Consider the following 17,298-nt stretch of genomic DNA (forward strand, 5'->3'; position numbering starts at 1 on the left):
CAAAATAAAAGGACTATACCAGAGTTAAAGGGGCTTTAGGAAAGAAGGAAAGCCAACCTGTGGGAAAAAATAAGGATAGAAGGGGCAAAATGTTCAACTATACATCTCTATATATCTACATATCTTTTCCCATTTATGCTACTCAGGTTAATGTTAGTTTCTCCTGTAAATAACTAGTGGCTTGATTTCGCCAAGTGCTGAGTTCTTCCATTGAAGTGTTGAAAGCTCTGAATTCCTATTTACTTCAGAGGGAGTTATTCTTATCACCTCAGAGCTCTAGGTTCGATTTCACTCTGACAGGGACACTATCATAGATTTCCACCACAGATATGAGCCAGATGTCTGTCAGATAGATGATAGGCACTTTCCTTATCCTGATCTGGCAGTCCAGCTGATTCCTGACCTGTGACTTGCTATCCCAATATTGGACCTCTGTGAGCAGGGGCTGGTAATAATGCTGATCTTTTTTTGGGGGGGGGGGGCGGGGGTGTTTGTGATATAAACAGAGCTTCATTAAGCACTGTACTGAGACTAATATAATGTATTTAATTCTTTTGTAGGTTGTGGTCAAGGGTCCAGTAGTGCATGGCTATGGAATTAGCCTGCTGTGCCTTTCATGTGACTTCTTGTCTTTTAAATTCCCAAAGAGATTTGTAAGTGCCACTGGCTCTTTTTATTGCTTGCTATAATTTCTAAGATGCATAGCTATGAGTCAGTCCATTGACATGTCTTAAATATTGATTTGATAGCGTACATATTCAGTAGGTTTTTTGATAGATTCAGATGTAGGGTCAGATTCAGACCACATGAGCATGTAAAAGGGCCTGACAGAGGAAAGTAGGGTTTAGGGGTTGGCTGGAAGTGCTTTCATTTGGTGGTCTTGGGAGGATTTAATATTTTAGACACTGGTCCTAATTTGTAGGTTTTACACCTTAATTTTTTTGTACATGCATCCACAACTTTTTGCATCTTAGCTTAGAATACATGATTTAATTAAAATAGCCTCCTGCTCTGCACTCTGAGGGACAGATCCTGACATCTTTACGCAATCAAATCTCCCACTAAAGTTAATGGAACATTTGCCTGACTTAAGGACCAGCGCATGTTACCGAAGCCCTTAGAGTTACTCTGGTGTAAACCAGTGTGTGACGGGCCGGCACTGCAGCCCCCCTTTGTGGCAGGGGTGGATGGGGTGTCGGGGCTTCGCCACTCTTAAGTTCCCACGCCCATCCCTTTAAGGGCATTCCAGTGTGGCCCTTAAAGGGATGGGCGTGGGAACTTAAGAGTGGCCGGTTTCCCCGTGCTCGCCCCTTGGTCAGGGTAGCGGGACCTAACAGTCTGAGTCCATGTGTCACACCCCAAGTATCAGGGCAGCGTGGCCCAACAGCCAAAGACCATATAGCTCGCCCCGAGTATCAGGGCAGTGTGGCCCAATGGCCACAGTCCGTATAACTCGCCCCACATATCAGGGCAGTGTGGCCCAATGGCCAGAGTCCATAGCCTTCCTCCTCTCAGGCGGGGAAGTGTATCCCAATGGTCAGAGTGGTAGGGGGACCTGAGCCTGCCCTCTCCATCTGGTCCCAACCCAGGGCTCGCCTACTGGCAGGGTTCCCCCTTGTGCTTAGCTCGGTGGGGATCCACCTGCAACACACCGAGTGTCAGTGCAGCTTTAACGCTGCTTGTCTCGAAAGATCCTGTGGCTGACTTCCTACCCTCAACGTCATGTTCTCCACTCCGGAGATGGGGGGGTCCTCCGATCCATCCCCTCCTGTTGCGACCTCCATCTGGGAGGCTGGGTGCATCCCGGCTTGGCGGGCCCCTGGATCCTGGAGTGTTGGCTGTCCCGCCTCAGGAGCTGACAGTGTGCCTCCTCCTCCAGGGGTCAGCCCAGACGGAGCACCTTTGCAGGCTTTTGTACCTAGTCTCCCGTTGCAGCGTGCCCAGCAGGGTTTCGGGGCGGGGCTTCCTCTGCCAGGAAGGAAGGGTTAACCCCTGCGGTACCAGTGCGGGGCCACTCTGCCCCATCACACAGTGGAATTGAGAAGAGAATCAAGCCCAAAATATAAGAATCCCTCAGACAGATGTGTAACGATTAAGCTCAATAATCAAATGGTTAGAAACTCCTGACCAAGTGTCCAACTGATTTCAAAATGGAAATGCCTAGAAAATTGAAGTTTTTGTCCTTTTTCCAAGTTATTTTTTTACTGTCTGTGAAAGATACCAGCTGGATCTTGCTGGAGATAGAGCTGCTCAATCTGCCTACACAATATAGGTTCTAACAACACACTTTTCACCATCCCACCGAAGTACCCCTCTCCTGTCCTACAGTAACACTGTCTTGAATAATGACAGGTTTCAGAGTAGCAGCCATGTTAGTCTGTATTCACAAAAAGAAAAGGAGTACTTGTGGCACCTTAGAGATAAATTTGTTAGTCTCTAAGGTGCCACAAGTACTCCTTTTCTTTTTACTGTCTTGAATGAGCACTGATGGTTTGATCCACCCTGCTCAAACACATGAAAAGGACCCAGAGGGACTACCAGTTGGAATGCTCATTCAGGCCTTTGGCTGGCTTCTGGATTGTCAAAAAAGATGTCAGGAAATGCTAATTGTGTTTATGGTTTTTGTGGTGTGGATGACTGTCCCCTGGGAGCCAGACTGAGATCACCAAATCATTCTACATAGGTCATCAAATAGCTACCAAATAGTAGTGCCTTTCAGTCCCTGGCCGTCTGAGTCAGATGCGCACAAATGTACTAAATATGAGAAGTTGTATGTTCCATTACTGGTCTCCTGAGGCAATCACCCCTTCTCTTATTTAACCTTTTGAAGCAGACCACCCATGTTAAATATTTCTTGGTCTAAGTGAAAGGAGTTGGTGATCTTAATCTTGGTCAACACAGTAAATATTTTAGTACTCCCATAAAGCTGAGAGAGGAAGGGAAGGATTAGCAACCTCTGTAGTCTAGCAATTCCTCCTCTTGAGCACTTTTTCTCATTTGTTTTGCTCCTCTCTCCAAACTAGTTGCAGTGGGAATTATGGTTATCTGCTGAGCTTTAGAAGCCCATGCCTTTAGGGATTTGATGTACACCAGAGTCCTTTGCACTGGCTGTCACAGAACATCAGATAATATGCCACACACACAGGGTCCAAAGCTCAGGATGAAAGGCATGTATTAAAAATTTGGATCACTTTTGAAGCTAGAGCCAGCATTCAAAACCTCACTGTCTCATGGTATACTTAAAGTATTTCAATTTGAGGGGCAGTTTGGAAGTTTGTTTCTGTTTCTGAGTAAAAATTGCCCCAGCACAAAACAGAAACAGAATCTTCCTTTCTGTGCTCTTTTTTCTAGATAATGACATTTTCCTAAGATAAAGTTTCATAAGGCAGGGATTACCCAAACCAGGTTTAGCTGGTGTGTCTTTAAAATTTAGCAGTTTACAGGAAATCGTTGCACTGGAATTTTGTAAGACCTGAAATCTGACGTGCAGTTCTGACTTCCACTGTAAATCAGGGGTAAATTCAGTAGAGTCAATGATGATAACCATTGTGAAAGGACAATCAAAACCTTTAGGATAGTGTAGCCTGCCTTCCCTTGTGCACCTACCCCACTCTGATTGGCCTGCTTTAGGGTTACGTGTGCTTCTGGGAGCCCAAGGAGGAGCAATCGTGCTGTCCTCCAAGTATGATTTTGACTAGCTCTTGGACAGGGCACACAAGGAAGGAAGAGGCTATTGCCTTGGCCCTTGTTCAGTAGCCATTAATAGTGGATACCATTAAAAAAAGAAAGTCAAGATTTACCCCCCACAGTGGTATCTAACTGACAGCAGTTATCTCCTGGCTGTCGATATTGATTCCTTAATTAGCTAATTGTGGATAAAACTGGACTTGTTAATGCAAACACTGTAATTCGATTAAAAGTATATTAGCAATCCCATATATGCAGACATAATATTTGTAACAGGAGCTGAGATGAGAGCACAGCAGCAGCTAGGTTGTCCATTATTGGACATAGTCCCTTTAAATCCAGGGGTTGCTGGAAGTTGTAGTCTCTGTACAGCTCACATGACTGGCAGGGTTCAAATGATTAAGATCACATGACTGCCTACTGGAGACTATATAAATGAATTCTCCTGACTCATTCTGGGGTAGAAGAGGTAAGACTTGAGGGAAGATCCCTCCAGGAGGGGCCTGCTGGAGGCCTAGGACAGATCCAGGAATGGCTGCCTAAGGGGAAGGGTGTGTTTGTTTTCCACCTTACCCAAATCCTGCACTTGCAGAAAGCTGGAAAGGCCTCTGAAGGTTGTTGCCAAGTGTTTTTGAGTTATTTTTCCTCTTCTTTTGGGTTAACAAAATGAATCCTGAGGAAAGGGACTTGAACTGACTTATAACTGGAAGCTTATTTACCTCCCCTGGCTAGTGAATTTCTCCACTGACTTCCTTGAATCTTAGTTTTTTAAACACAATAACATTTAAAGCCCCTGAAAGTGTTATGCAGCCTGTCAGGCCTTAACTGTAATAAATGTGGAAATATTTTATCACCTGAGTGGTCCTCCAAATTCTAGCTTGTGGTTGGATTTTCCAATGTCTTCTTTATGCTTGCTATGGATGCAGGTGCAGCATGCCATCCAAAGTGGCATGCCTTGTGGCATGCCAGGAAAACAATGGATGGTATGCTTTCTAATCTGGTGTGTCTGGGTGTTGTAAATAAAGCTCACTCAAAGAAAATAGGTTAGGTGATTCAGTAGAATATGAAGCCTCCTCTTTTCCTAAAAACTGATTGGTGCCTTGAGGCCAATCATTGTTTAGCTTATTTAATTATTCACTAATTTCCTACTCTGCAGGATCAAGAACAGTAGCAGTGGGTGTATACAAAAATGAAGTTCTTTGCTTTCATGAACTATAAATCTGCATGTGATCTGAAAATATACATATAAATAGAAAATGATAATGAAAAACTTCCCAAATACCCATAATTTCAGGACACTGTAGCAACTATTAATAAATGAATTTCGCATCACTTAAAAAAGCCAAATTGAAAACAGAGAAATGGGTACAAGACCAAACTTTCCCTCACTGTCTGGTCAATGTGTCCCAATTCTATTAGTGAGGATCCACATGTGAGGATAAACGCATAGTTGATTTTCTATCCAGTTCTTATTTTTACCTGAGGAGAATACAACAAAGTTGAAGTTATGACTGTGGCTTTTGAGAGATACGTGCCTTTCCCCCACTTCTTGCTAGCGTATCTTGTTTCTTATATGGCCCTGTCACCAGGGTATCTGAAAGTCTTCCCATACAGTGGACTGGGCACACAAATTAAATTAAAAGAGATTACCAGATAGACCTCAGGGAATAATGGCACTGACATGTGCTAGATTCAGACTGGTTACCTAGAGATGACATTTTCTGTATTCCATTACCAATACCCTGAGCCATCTGACCCCCTAAGTACATGTTCTTTTTTTAAAATTTATCACTGAGATCTCTGGAGTTACAGGATTGGAACCACACTGATAATGCATTAACGTTGTTCTCACAAACATAGTAAATTAGCTTCTCACTATGAAGTGTGGTAGACTTAAAAATAGCCAAGGGAAAACTGCATAATAAATTAGAGATTTACCTATAACCCTGTAAGTATTGTTGGCACATAATGCTGTAACATAACAAAAAGTCCTTTAAACCCCATTTGTTCCATGTTTAGAATATGGCTTGGCATCCTGTATTAGGACGTTTCATTCAGTTTAGTTTTATTAACTGTAGTTAAACATTCTGTATACACCCATAGACTAGTTATATTTTCCACCACAGTTCTCAGGAAAAAAACCAAAACAACCCCCCCCAAAATACCTCAGACAGGAAAATGATGAACTTTTTGTAAAGACAGTCTGTAAAATTAAGAGTTTCCCTGTTTAATTGAGTTTATTTCATGTCTAGTATATCGAAGAAAGGCAAGCACATTAACTTTGAGAATGTAAAATCACTTGTGTCACATAGACTTCAGTTTTGTAAAAGAACCATTTTAACAATGTCTGATCTACTACATAGTTGTGGTTGTCTAGTGGGATTCAAAGTACCTCTTTAAAAAAATGTTCAGCTTAGTCACGGAGGAATTAATAGACACTTGTTATGAATGCGTCTCTTATTTTTCTGTGCAGAGCCAGCCAGCCAGGGGAGGAAACATACTGGATGTTAACTAACAAACCTGAATTCCAGAACTCTACTGACCTCCAGAAATCTTACAGACATCAAAAGGAGAGGCAAGTGCCTTTAGCAATGAGGCCTATCAAATGATTGTAGGAACCCGATCGTGAGAAATTTTTGGCTCAGGTTTGTATACTACTTACATTTACAAGCAAATGCAATCACCAGATATTGTTACATCTTAATTTTTATGAACTTTTAATACTAGTATTGTCACTTAAGGCTTTTGAAATGTCACAGAATTGGTATGCAATTTTCTCATTCACAAGTGAAACAATCTGTAACTCTATATCATTATTATAATCAAATTATAGTGCCTGATATAGCTCCTGTGGAAGTCAATGAAAAGGAACCCAATGGGAATTGGATCACACCAGGTGTTCAGTTTCTGGAGCAGTAGTCATCGGTGATGGGTTATGCATGTAAAGCATGATCAAAACAATTCAGCCTTATTTTGTCTTCTGTCAATAAGACTAATAATAAACATTTTAAACAATAATAAACATTTTCTTTGGATCAAAGGGAATCCAGATGAAAATGGCATTGCAGAATGAAAGAGAACCCATTGATAACTGCCTTCAGCACTTTAATGGTGTAAGGCATGCAGAAGCATTTAAGGCCTTGTGTAGAGACCCTTTGGCTCAATTGGCTCAGCCCCAGCACCTCTAAGCTTGGTAGTTCATAGCCCTGGCACCTCCAGGCTTGCCGTGTCAGTTATGAAAGTAAAAAAATTGCTTGAGCCCCGGCACCTCTTTCATTACAAATTAAGCACTACTGGAATGACCAGAACTGAGAGTCCTAAATAAGATGTACAGTTGGGCAGCAGAAATCTTTTATGTCTATTTTTCTAGACACTTGTCTTTCCCTTATGAAAATGCTTCCGTTTCTTTGTGCCCAGTTCTGCACCACATTGTCCCAGGGAGCACCATTTGACTAAGCTGGACAAAATTCCACAGAAGACCTCACTTTTTATGTATCATTTCTGTATGCTATTCCACCTCTTTAATCAACATAATTTCATATCTGCTATCTTATCTTTTAAAATGGTGCCACTGCACTGCATTGTCCTGTGTGTGCTCAAATGCCATTCTTTGAATCTCTGAGTCTTGCAGTCTTGTCAAAGGGATTGCAAGCTGAAAAGTGGGGCAGTGAAACAGAGTTTTAAGGGATCCTATAAAGATCCCTCCTGTTCAAAAGTGTGTGAGCATGTGTAGGTTTTATTCTTATTATTGGTAAGCTGGAGCTCACACAGCTGGGAACTCTGTTTCTTTTTCATGATTGCCTCAGCTCATGTTGCAGGTTGTACAATCTTGAAGTTGTCTGCAGAAAAGTTTAAGGAACTTCCTAAGTTGGAGCACTTTCTCAGTTGCAAAATTCCTTATTTTTTCAATAACGTGAGCTGAAATATTGTTTCCTGGGCTTGAGTATTACCCTTTTTCCTCATATGATGGGTATTACTGAAAAAGTGCAAAGCATGCATACTTTTTAAATGATCCATAAGGATGAAGTGCTAAAGTAGACTCCTGGTTTACTCCGACTTGTTATTTTCTGTAGGATGCCAGCAAGAACCAGGGAGTGCCGTTTGACTAAGCTGGAAAAAATTCCACAGAAGACCTCATTTTTTATTTGTCATTTCTGTATGCTATTCTGCCTCTTTAGTCAACATAATAAATATAAAAAGTAAAAGTCTACATTTTGACATGTTTGCACAGAAGCCTGGCCGTGATTTCATATCTGCTATCTTAGCTTTTAAAGTGATGCTGCTGTTTAAAGTACTGATTGAATGTAGTGCATTTCAGGTGCTGAAGGATAGATAAGGTAGATAAGATCAGAGTCACTGAATATTTAGCAACTAATTCAGTCCATTTCTATATGACATTCTAGGCTATTGCATTAGGCTTACATTATGACCTTCAATACAATAGTTGATTAACATAGTACATTCTGTACACTTTCTAAAGCTTACATTCTAAATGCAACAAGTCTTCTCAGGCTCCCCAGCAAAAGGGGCTTTAGCTACTGATATTCTGTCTATGGCTTTAAAAGATCCAGAGCAGAAGAATCATTGGCCCTGCTGTATACATTCTGGAGTGCCAGAACTAGTCTCAATGTGACAGAAGCATCCAAAAGTGAAAAAAAAAAAAACCCCACCAAAGTTCTCTGTCTGTTAAAAATAATAATTGATTTAATGAGAGCAGAAGACAGATTAAAGTAAAACACTCATTCACATATAGCAGGCACAATCCATACTTTTCCTCAGATAAAAAAAAACTGACTAGAGCTGGTCAGAAAATTTTCAAATCAATGGTTTTTGCTGGAAAATGCCGATTTTTCTAAACCAAAACTTTTTCGTGGAAACTTACTGGTTTTGACCAAAAGATTTGTCACGAATTAGTCTCAGGTCCAGGGTGGAATTTCTGGTGAAAGTGAGAGGCAAAGAAATAGCCACCCCAGAGGTCAGTGCACTCAGCTGGGATGTGGGAAACCAATAAGACTGTGGTGCAAGTCAGGCAGAATGTGGTTCTCTCACATCCCAGTGGAGTGCCCTAATCACTAGGCTACAGAGTCAGGCTGTGTCTCTTAGTTTCTCCTATTGCATACACTGCAGGTTCCCACTAGTAGCTTGGAATAACATCTCCTTTTGCCATTCGGGCATGACAAGAACTGTTATGTCCTCCAAAATAGAAAAAGTTTTCGTAGCACTGCCCATCGATGGCACTCCCTCCAAACCCACGTAGCTCTGCAAATTTTAGAAAACAAAAAAACAACTTTGAATTTTTAACTTGCCGTTGTCTCCACAGTTCTTTCGCTGTGACTAAGCAGGCTGTGTCTAAGGAGCTTCTCTGAACTGAAGCATCCCTCTCATGATATACTGAAGTTCAGTTTGGAAAAATATCATTTTATATTCTTGAAATTCCATGAGAATTGTTTTCTGTGCTCCTGCAGTGGGCTTTTTGAGACAGTCACCCTCTGTGTCTTGTCCTGTTCCAGGTCCCTCAACCTGCATTACCTCCATAGCTGACCCACGCTTCAGCAGAAATCTGTCCCAACGTACCATCATGGACTGTTCCAAGAGGAAGCGTTTCCATGATGAACTTATGATTGAAGTTCTGGAGAGGCCCCACAAGCAGGTCCAGTTCCAAAGTCAGAGGGACTTGCGGCCAGAGGAAAGTCATGATGAGAGCCAAGAAGAAAGGCTCAGGCTGGCTCCACAGCTTGAGGACAGGGTTTCAACATGGGAGCAGGCACTTGCTTCACAGTTCCTGGAACAGGAATGGCAGCTAAGAGAGGAGGACAGAGCTCAACAGAAAGAGCTGTTTGGCTCGTATCAGTAATGACTGTAAGATTAGTGGCTCCTGCTGCATCACCCATTCATCATTTGAGTCCCCTGCATGCTACCTTGTGCTGCAGTCCAGAGGCAGCTTGGAAGACTCCATGGCTGGGTGGCTCATGCAATCGGAGTCCATGAGTAGCTGGGCAGGACAACTTTGCCCCATACAGCCCTCCATATTAACTTCCTCCTCTGGCACCCCAGGCACCCTCAGGCTATGTCTACACAGGGATAAAAAACCTGCGACTGGCCCAGGTAAACTGACTCGGGCTCCTTGGGCTCAGGCACTGAGGCTGAAAAATTGCTGTGTAGATGGTCAGGCTGATCTTGGAGCTTCTGGGCCTTGCGAGAGTGGAGGGATCCAAAGATCAGGCTCCAGTCCAAGCACCTATACAGTTGATTTTAGTCCTGCAGCTTCAGTCGCAGTCAGATGACTACTCCCAGCCATGGCCCTTTTATCCCTTATAGAAATACCCTAAGTGACTTTAGGCAAGACTATGGCAGAACAAGGAATTGAACCCATGTTTCTTGAGTCTCAGATTAAGGCCCTAACAACTGGGCCACTTTGCCTAGCTCAGTTTAATCCCTGATGTTTTTTAAATCACCAAATGGTGGCCTATGGTTCAACATGTTTGACAGTTTCTACTCCAGAGGTGCCCAGAGCTGTAATAGCAGGAACGCTGCAGATAAGGATTGCGGCTTAATGGCAGAGCTGTGTGTGGGACAAGGAGCCTATGCAATGACTGATTCAAGTAAGTGCTGTATTAGTCTCTCATTTTCATGGACATTATATTGTCTGATAAATTAAAAAAATTAATAATAAAGTGAGGGGTGACAGAGGTGTGCCAGCCTCAAGAATAACTTCTGTTTTCTCCTCTGCACCTGCAGTGGGCAATTTTATTCCAAATGCCAGGGAGGCAGTATTTCCAGATATGACATTTCATTGAGGCAGGTTAAGTGGGAGGTGTTTGCATGTTAAAGTTCTGGATAATGAGTATTTGATTATGTTGTCATTGCTAGTGAGAAAAATAATTGGTGAACAAATGTCAGATTCTTTCATGTCTATTTTTAACTTTATCTTTTAAAATGATCATTATGAGGGAAGTTTGAAATTAGCCTTTTGAGAAAATCCAAAGGTTCAAGATCATAAAAATTAGCAGCACATATTGCTAAACTCTCTCAGTACCATGTTCTGTTCTTTGCTAATATGACATAAAATTCCTACAATCTTGTTCTTAAGTGAGTAACATACCTGCTGGGACAAGATAAGACCTGCCATGACCTTTGGCTAAGTAGGAGTAAATGGGATGTTAGCTACTTCTACCAATCCTGACAATGGGTGGTCTGGTGCAGATGGAGACTGCAAAGGTGACTGTTCTGTAATACAAATTATGGAGCCACTTAGGATCTGCGAGGGCAGCAAAGGCTGCTTCAGTGTTCTAATAATTCTTGCAAAACTGCTTTGGTGGGACAGGACTGAGTTACTGAATTGGTCATCTTTCCCTGTCCCTCAACCCCAAGCACAGCTTTTGACTGCCCCACTCTTGATCTTGGTATGCTCTCCCAGCAAAAATCTGGTTTGGACCTTTAAATTGGATATACAGTCAAGGGGTTGACAGCTGGAGGAAATCTACCACCCATATGGCTGTGGGGTAGCATTGCACATGCACGATGTCTCCTTGACATTACCTCCCAGAAGCTAGGTATGGTCTGAGTCGTGGAGTCTGCTGCCCTCTGGGCGGGGGGAGGGGTTGGGACGATGTTTAACATGCGCACAGCTTAGGATATGAGCAGGTCCTTCCTGACATTGATCTTGAACCATGTTGGGCTGCACAGCTCGGTACTACAGAGTGATTTGTGCCAGGAGGAGTTAAATGAGGAAGAGATCAAAATACTAACTCTCGAGTAGTTGGGAGCTTCCTTGTTGCCGCAGTAGCTTGGCTGCGAATGACAGGGAGTAAAACAACTAACTAAAATCCTAATATTTTGATGTCTTAAATATGCCCCTCAAATAAAGTAGCACATGCTTTAAAACATAGCCCGTAAAAATGTTTTCACCTTTTTATTTCGTGTGAGACTGACATATTGCATTACAACACAGTACCTGTGATCATATTTCATCCAGGTGTTGCCTTTTCTAATGTGCAACAAAGGCTGCTCATTCATTCTTTATTTGTCTTTAATACTCACAAAAGATAATCTTAGTGCTGGAAATATAGGGCCAGCTCCTCAGCTGGTGTAAATCAGTATAGTTCCATTTTAACTTCAGCAAGCAACTCTATTTTCAGCCCCATTCCTTGCCCTCCTCCTAAGGCACCAGTCATTGAGTCAGTGGAAAATGGAGACAGTGCTGCTGAGCCAGTACTCTTTTCCTTTTTGCAACCCTCAGTCTGTATCTGCTTGTTCTGGGTTTCTCTGCTCATGGAAGCCGAGAAGAAAGCCTGCAGGCACTTTGTCCTGATGGAACTGTTGTCACAGTATGTCCTAGGCTACCCACTGATGTCAGAATCTGGCTAAATCCATTGTGAGGAATGGATATACTAGCACATGCCCCATGATGAGGGAACACGTTTTCTGTTTTACTCTTGGTGTCTAGTCTATATCACTTCCAGATGAAACTAAAGAAATATTTATTTGCCATTGCTATTGACTGCTTTTATATTTTAAATACTGCCTCTCTCTATCCTTCCAAAGATGCCTTCAAAGTCTTTTTTTTTTCTGGTGATGATTCAAGAGAATCTGTCCTGTGACCAACTAGACATGAAGGATCTACAAACCCTCTTGAGCTTTCCACATCTTTCAACTGAGAGTCACTCAGCACTGTAAATATATTGATACATTTTTAACAAACAGCTTCTTCTCTTTCTCATGCTGTTCAACTTTCAACTTTCTGTTCTTGTAGGCAGGACTAGTGGAGAGAAGGAGTTTTACTCCCAGTTCTCATTGAGAAGTTATTGCTAGGATTTCCCTTTCCATTTCCTCCTATTTATTACGAATCCTGGAAAGTTGTTTGCACTTACTCAACTCACACTGCCGTTCTGATTTGTGGTTTATGAAATTCCTCAGATTGAAAGGATATGCCTATTTGAAGCAGAATATGAGAAGAAAATGAAACAAATAAAAAAGATCTTTAGGGGAAAAAAATCCCAGTTATGCTGTAAAATAAAATTCTGATGTCTCACTTAACTAAAAATAGAGATGCGGCCAACCCATAAAGTGAAGATCCAGGCTGGGATGTGACCATCACTAAAGTACATTTGGACCTGGGGTTTTGGTACACAACCATATCTAAATAAACAATTTGTTTCCCCACAGACCTTTAAAAATATAGAGATATGAACCCTAAACCGTAAGGCTCTGTCCAAGCTTATGAGCTCATTGCCAAGTGCCCACCAGGTTTGGGATGATGAAGAGAGAATCTGAAACCTGGGCAAAGAGCTGTTAGAAAGTTTTGCAGTACTCCAAAGTGGCCTAGGAGCCAGGAAAGCAGCTGAAGCCATAATGTCACCCCCTGAACAATTTTCCTTGTTTTGTGATCTTGTTCTGCAGATGAGTTATTTTTCTCCTGATTGGTTTGCGTGAGCCCTGGCTTAATTGTTAGAGATGTTGTGAGAGTACGTAGGGCAGAGGGGGAGAAAAGCATGAAATCAGACTCCCTCTGAAAAGACCTTTGAAGCCTTTTTTGTTTCTCTACAGCACCTGCAACTTTAATTAGCCTCTGTAATGCCTAAACTCACAGGCTTGGGGAACATCTTTCTTTTCCTTTTGTTCTCTAAGAGACAGGCTTACTCACCTGGCAGATTTTTTGCCCAAAGCTCTCTCAGCGCTGTCCCCTGCTTCTGCATCATACACGTGTGAGCAAGGCATGTGCATTGCAAAATAAACAGAGGGGGAAACAAGAGCTCTGGAAAGCATGCTGTAATAGAACCTGGGCTATTGAAATAAGAAGGAAAAAAACAAACAAACCAAGAGCGCCCAAGCCTTGCAAACACTCATAATAACAGCACAGCTTGAACTGAGTGCATGCTAAAGCAATGTTCATTCTGCAACTGAATTTTTAATATGTCAGGATTGAACTAAGAAAACAAGATTTGAATGTCCTACTTGATTCCTAGAAACTAGATCAACTAGAAACTGTTAGACCTCAGGGTAAATTGTGGCTTCGGGCAGAATGGTCTGGCAAGGAACATGGGAGAAAGCAAACAATGGAAGTATCCTGAATTTAAAAAAATGTTGCAAATTAAGGATTTTGGCTTCTGATACACTTTGGCTTTTCCTCCCACTGTTTTAGATTCTGCTTTTTTATTGTATTCTATTGTTTGTAGTGGCTGTGTGACTGGTTTCGATCTGATATTAAATGAACTCATTCAGACGTTGATTGTTCAGGCCATGCTTTCTAAACATATGTTTCCTTTGTGAACCTGAATTATCCTACATTTTTGCAGTTCTATAGCATTTTCTCACTGCTATGTGATATCTGTCGTTCCCTGTTGCTGCATGCAGTGACATCATTGTTGTGCCCATGAGGAAGTGTCTTTAGGCTACGAAAATCTTAAGAAGAGTGTAAAAAAGCATTGTTGGCTTTATTTTTAAAAGAGCCTATTAATTCATTCACTGTTCCTGGCATGAAAATATAAATATAATTTAAAAAAAATCAATCTCAGACCTTTTCACAAGATGAATGTTTGGAACTAGATGATCCAACTGTTGTGCTCCTTGGCCTGTGTGGTTCTTGATCCCATCAACTTGGCACTTCCGCAGCTTCCTCACCTAACCTTAGATAGCAGGTTTTCTCTACTGTGAATCCCTTCCCCCCCTCCCCCGCCGCTCCTTTTTTAGCTGTTTACTACAATTCCTTTATCTTCCTCTTTCACCTATGTCCTCACCGCCTCCAACTGCTCTGTGGGAGCCTGGTAGCTTCAGACATGCATTTGTTTAACTTTATCCATGCAAATATTTGTTGTTTGGAGCTGAAGTTAGTGGGATGACTTGCATGAACAAAATTATCCAAGTACATGTTTACAGGATCTGGCCACAGGAGCTTAAGTCTCTATGACTTCAGTGGAAGTTAAACACACCCTTAAAGGCCCTTCTTAAGCAGGGATGCTTTCCTAAATCTGGGCCTCTTAAAAGGCCATCCAATTAGGGAACACAAACAGTACCAGCTGAACTCTGACCAGCCGAACTAAAGCATGTAGTTTACATTTCAGATAGGGAATATTCACAATGAGCTGTTTGTGAATAATCTAGTTCAAGGTTTATTCTTTTACATGGTTTGCATGGGCTTCTGAGGTCCTTAACGTGGTGCCAGTTTCTGCCAGTAGAAGAAAGGATGGGAAACAAGCCCTATAGCTTCTGTAGAAAATGTCTGACAGTTTCAGTTTTGAATGAATGCAGCTAAGGAGTATTCTGTAGAATACAGGTGCCTCCATTTCTATCCCTCCTATGTCTTTTAATGATACACCCTCAACCATAACTCAACAAAACGTACTCTCTGTTCAGGTTCACAATAATCGGTCTTACTGACAAACCTCAATTCATGATGAACGACAAAGAGTGTTATGCAAAGGTGTCTGTTATTCTAAATAACCAATGCCATTCTCTCTCTCTCACGCACAAACACACACACAGAGCCTTTGTCAGCCTTGAATTGCTTTGTCACTGATGAAGTTCTTCCTAGTTTTCATTTCCATTTCTCCATGAAGCAGTCACGAAGAAAAAATACTTCCTACTGAGTAGCCATTAGCCACCAGCGCTGATGCTAATGAGCAAACTGCAAGTGCACTAGATAGCAAATTGAAATGAGTCACAAAATACACTTAGCATGTGCTTCCTGCTAGCATTGGTGCGTCATTGGGAGAATGCTTGTTCCTTAACAACAAGGGTATAAAGAGCAGAAATGCAACTGATAAAAAAAAATTGCTGTGTTTAAAGGAGCTCCATTAAGAGAGATTAACTGACTGTGCTCAAATGAATCATCTCTGCATGTTAGCTCTTTATTTGGTGGTTCAGCTTTTTTTATATTACATTAAAATAGTTTTAAATTAAAATATAGTGTTGAATTAAATTGAGCCTATATAAAGAAACAGAGACTATCTTTCTTTAGAACAGGTGTAATTGGTTACAGTCTAAATGAGTGTAAATAATTAGGTAGTGATGAGGAAACAATGTGATCTTCCATACATACTGCAGCTAAACAGATGTGCTAAGTTATGACAGCTTAGTACCTTGTGGGTTTTGTTTGTTTTTGTATTTTTACACCTTGTTAATAGCAAAGGAAAGTGGAAAAAAGCAAATACATTGTGTTTCTTTTATTACAGAAGAGTTTAAGACAGTCTCTTAATATTCAACAAGAAGCTGATGGGTGAAGGAAACCATACTGATTTACATCACTTGAATGGGATGAAACTCACACCATGTCCACAAGATACACAGATGGCAATTTCAGGTACGATGTCACTGCTAAGAAAATGAAACAGTTCTCCTGATTAGGATCTGGATTATGTTTCTAAAATGCCCATCAAGGAAAAAGAAGCAATTCCCAAGAGCAGTTATCAACAAAAGAGATGACACAATGTCTTTCATTTTGCATTTGCATGTGTGCTTCTGTTTATGTGAAACGTTTGTAGGGATGTGCAATTTTGTACCTGGGAACATACAAATGCCCCAAGTAATTATTTAAAGAATCCAAAGCCCCAGATTGCCCTCTGTCTTATACAAATATTTTGTCTGTTGGCAATGTCCAGTCATCACACACAGTCAGGAAATAAAAAACCATTAAGGCAGTTTATTTAGCAGTGCGCAGTATAATTTCACAGTGGGTCAGCAGTCAGGAGCATGGAGAAAAGTGCCAGGTGTTATGTTCAGCACGGCTGAGGTTATGGGGCAAGTGATGCTGCTTTCCACAATTTCAGCCCGTGGACATCGACAGAAGCTATCTATGTAGAAGTCCAGTCTGTTGTTTCAACCTTCAGGAGGAGTCCACACAGAATCCTTCTTTTTGTAGTGCAGATAGGAAGGATTCTGTGGGTTAGTATGTTGTACAGGCCCAACAAAGAAAATAACAGAACGCCACTAGCTGTCACTTTCAGCCCCCAACTAAAACCTCTCCAGCGCATCATCAAAGATCTACAACCTATCCTGAGAGATGATCCCTCACTCTCACAGATCCTGGGAGACGGACCAGTCCTTGCTTACAGACAGCCCCCCAACCTGAAGCAAATACTCGCCAGCAACCACACACCACACAACAAAAACACTAACCCAGGAATCTATCCTTGCAACAAAGCCCGATGCCAACTCTGTCCATATATCTATTCAAGTGACACCATCATAGGACCTAATCACATCAGTCACGCCATCAGAGGCTCATTCACCTGCACATCTACCAATGTGATATATGCCATCATGTGCCAGCAATGCCCCTCTGCCGTGTACATTGGTCAAACCGGACAGTCTCTATGCAAAAGAATAAATGGACACAAATCTGACATCAGGAATCATAACATTCAAAAACCAGTAGGAGAACACTTCAACCTCTCTGGTCACTCAGTAACAGACTTAACAGTGGCAGTTTTGCAACAGAAGAGCTTCAAAACCAGACTCCAATGAGAAACTGCTGAACTGGAATTAATTTGCAAACTAGATACCATTAACTTGGGTTTGAATAGAGACTGGGAGTGGCTGGGTCATTACACAAATTGAATCAATTTCCCCATGTTAAGTATCCTCAGACCTTCTTGTCAACTGTCTAAATGGGCC

The 17,298-nt window shown here is 41.7% G+C and overlaps 1 long non-coding RNA gene across 1 annotated transcript; it reads left to right on the forward strand.

The window, feature by feature from the left end:
• The first annotated feature begins 558 nt into the window (after window positions 1-558).
• On the forward strand, window positions 559-9,761 carry LOC122464979. The gene is made up of 3 exons (XR_006289456.1): window positions 559-653; window positions 6,161-6,332; window positions 9,198-9,761. It is a non-coding gene; the product is annotated as an uncharacterized LOC122464979 (long non-coding RNA).
• The last annotated feature ends 7,537 nt before the right edge of the window (window positions 9,762-17,298 follow it).

Source organism: Chelonia mydas, chromosome 3, assembly GCF_015237465.2.
Source record: "Chelonia mydas isolate rCheMyd1 chromosome 3, rCheMyd1.pri.v2, whole genome shotgun sequence".
Classification (NCBI taxonomy): domain Eukaryota; kingdom Metazoa; phylum Chordata; order Testudines; family Cheloniidae; genus Chelonia; species Chelonia mydas.